At 48.1% G+C, this 3,537-nt stretch overlaps 1 long non-coding RNA gene across 1 annotated transcript in view; it reads right to left on the reverse strand.

The window, feature by feature from the left end:
• Positions 1–523: 523 nt before the first annotated feature.
• LOC108520459 (uncharacterized) overlaps positions 524–3,537 on the reverse strand; it is a 7,146-nt gene continuing 4,132 nt past the window's right edge. The window contains exon 3 of the long non-coding RNA XR_001882916.1: positions 524–816. This is a non-coding gene — a long non-coding RNA (uncharacterized LOC108520459). The remainder of the gene's footprint in view (positions 817–3,537) is intronic.

Below are 3,537 nucleotides of genomic sequence, written 5' to 3' on the forward strand. Positions count from 1 at the left end.
TGGGCGCTTATCCCAGAGAAAAGAAAACTTATGTTCACACAAAAACCTGTATGGGAATGTTTACAGCAGCTTTAGTCATAATAGCTCAAAACTGGAAGCACCCCAGGTGTCCTTCAACAAATGAAGAGTTAAACAAACTACAGAACATTCAGGCGATGGAAAACTACTCAGCAATAAAAAAGAATGAACTGTTGATACATTCGACACCCGGATGACCCTCCAGAGAACTGCGCTGAGTGAGAAAAGCCAATCTCAAAAGGTTACATGCTGTATGCTTCCATTTACATAACATTCTATTTATTTATGCTTTTATTTTGAGACAGTCTGTCTCTGTCGCCCAGGCTGGAGTGCAGTGGCGCGATCTCGGCTCATGGCAACCTCCACCTCCTGGGTTCAAGCGATTCTCCTGCCTCAGCTTCCTGAGTAGCTGGACAGGCGCCCACCACCACGCCTGGCTAATATTTGTATTTTCAGTAGAAACGGGGTTTCACCATGTTGCCCAGGCTGGTCTGGAACTCCTGACCCCAGATTATCCACCCATCTCAGCCTCCCAAAGTTCTGGGATTACAGGCATGAGATTACAGCCACCTCGCCCAACCTATATAACATTCTTGAAATGACACAGTTACAGAAATGGAGAACAGAGCTGTGGGTTTCCCGGAGCTGAGGAGGAACCGGACTTGGAGGGAAGTGGATGTGGCCATGAAAGGACGCCTGGAGGGATCCTCATGGTGACGGAAATGTTCCGAATCGATGTTAATCTGGTTGTGGCATCTTATTACAGGTTTGCAAGATGTTGTTTACCATTGCAGGAAACTGGGTAAAGGATACACAAGATCACTCTGTGTTATTTCTTACAGCTGCATGTGAATCCACAATTATCTCAAAATAAAAAAGTTTAATTTTAAAAAGTTTCTTGATGACAGGAAAAGATCTGATATTCTATATCCACAAGTACAAATTAAACTGAAATCTGGCCAGGCGCAGTGGCTCATGCCTGTAATTCTAGCAATTTGAGAGGCCAAGGCCGGTGGATCACCTGAGGTCAGGAGTTTGAGACCAGGCTGGCCAACATGACGAAACTCCGTCTCTACTAAAAAATACAAAACTTAGCCGAGTGTGGTGGTGGGCACCTGTAAACCCAGAGGGCTGAGGCAGGAGAATCACTTGAACCTGGGAGATGGAGGTTGCAGTGAGCCAAGATCACACAATTGCACTCCAGCCTAGACAACAAGAGTGAGACTCTGTCTCAAAAAATAATAATAATAATAATTAATAAATAAATAAATTGAAATCTAAAAGGCTGGGCATGGTGGCTCACACCTATAATTCCAGCACTTTGGGAAGCCGAGGCGGGCAAATTGCTTGAGGCCAGGAGTTTGAGACCAGCCATGGCCAGCATGGTGAAACCCTGTCTCTACTAAAAATACAAAGATTAGCCTCTAGTCCCAGCTACTTGGGAGACTGAGGCAGGAGGATTGCTTGAACCCAGGAGGCAGAGGTTGCAGTGAGCCGAGGTCGCGCTATTGCACTACAGCGTGGGTGACAGAGTGAGATTCTGTCTCAAAAAAATTGAAATGTGGAAATGTGGCTAAGAGTCTCTTTTATTGAGACAGGGGCTCCCTCTGTCACCCAGGCTAGAGTGCAGTGGCCTAATCACAGTTCACTGCAACCTTGAACTCCGAAGCTCAGGCGTTCCCCAGCCTCAGCTTCCCAGTGGTCTTTGCTGTAGGCAGCTTGAAGGATTCTCATTGGCACAGAAGATTAAACAGTGCCTTTCCATTTTAATAAATATCTGCAATCAAAATAAACAATGTTCAGCCAGAATCACCTTCTTCTTCCCCTCCCTTCAGCCTCCACTCCATGAAAGCTACAGAGGATGCCCAGCTTCCACGGACCGAGTTGCTGCCGAGAGCATCCGGACGCAGCCAGGGAGCCAGGAACCATTGCCATCATCTTGGAGGAAACTCAGAGAATGGGAACTGGAGCCAGACACTAAAGGCAGTCAAATGCTTGAAATGTTGAAAAGGGGCCGGGCACAGTGGCTCACACCTAGTAATCCTAATACTTTGGGAGGCTGAGGCAGGCAGTTCACCTGTGGTCAGGAGTTCAAGACCAGCCTGGCCAATGTGGTGAAACCCCATCTCTACTAAAAATACAAAAATTAGCCGGGCATGGTAGCGGGCACCTGTAATCCCAGCTACTAGGAAGGCTGAGACAGGAGAATCGCTTGAACCTGGGAGGCAGAGGGTGCAGTGAACCGAGATTGCGCCACTGCACTCCAGCCGGGGTGACAGAATGAGACTCCATCTCAAAAAAAAAAAAGAAAAGAGAAAAGAAAGAAAGAAATGTTGAAAAGGAGGAACTGTTGAAAACAGAAAATATAAACTGGTGAGCCTGACATCAAGCCCTGGCCGACTTCCAGGGTGGAGGAGGACACAGACGGTCTGAGAGGACCAGGGTGGATACTTAAGTCACCAGGAGAAGCAGTTGTCGTGGCTGAACATTTGGGTCTGTACAGGGCCAAGTGGCTTGGAAATACAGGGAAAAGCCAGGAACCTTGAATGTAAATCTTGCTACAGCATTTGAACAACACTCTTGGACATTCTTGTGCTCAGATAAAAAATCGGGGCTAACCAGCAGCCTAGCCTGGTGGAGGGGAGGTATAACTGATTGAATACATGAGACAAAATTGTGGGGTTGGCTTGAAAACTGTTAGGATGGGCCACATGTGTTGATCCACGTGGGACTGCACAGATGCTCCCCGTGGGTTCTTACTGTAAAACCCCTGCATCTGGGAAATGTGTCGTCTTCATGGCACAAACTGTTCCTCTGTTCCTTTTGTCTCCAAGTCCCCTGTGACTTCCACAAGTCCCTTCTCCCAAGCCTTTTTTTTTTTTTTTTTTTTTTTTTGAGAGCCTCACTCTGTCTGCCAGGCTGGAGTGCAACAGCACAATCTCAACTCACTGCAACCTCCGCCTCCCGGGTTCAAGCAATTCTCCTGCCTCAGCCTCCCGAGTACCTGGGATTACAGGCAACTGCCACCACGCCCAGCTAATTTTTGTATTTTTTTTTTTTTCTGAGACAGAGTCTCGCTCTGTTGCCCAGGCTGGAGTACAGTGGCTGGATCTCAGCTCACTGCAAGCTCCGCCTCCCGGGTTTACGCCATTCTCCTGCCTCAGCCTCCCGAGTAGCTGGGACTACAGGCGCCTGCCACCTCACCCGGCTAGTTTTTTGTATTTTTTAGTAGAGACGGGGTTTCACTGTGTTAGCCAGGATGGTCTCGATTTCCTGACCTTGTGATCCGCCCTCCTAGGCCTCCCACAGTGCTGGGATTAAAGGCTTGAGCCACCGCGCCCGGCCAATTTTTGTATTTTTAGTAGAGGCGGGGTTTCACCATGCTGCTCAGGCTGGTCTCGAACTCTTGACCTCAAGTGATCCACCCGCCTCGGCCTCCCAAAGTGCTGGGATTACAGGCACCCAGCTATTTTTTTTCTATTTTTAGTAGAGATGGGGTTTCACCATTTTGGCCAGGCT

Source organism: Rhinopithecus bieti, unplaced genomic scaffold (assembly GCF_001698545.2).
Source record: "Rhinopithecus bieti isolate Rb0 unplaced genomic scaffold, ASM169854v2 scaffold_51734, whole genome shotgun sequence".
Lineage (NCBI taxonomy): Eukaryota > Metazoa > Chordata > Mammalia > Primates > Cercopithecidae > Rhinopithecus > Rhinopithecus bieti.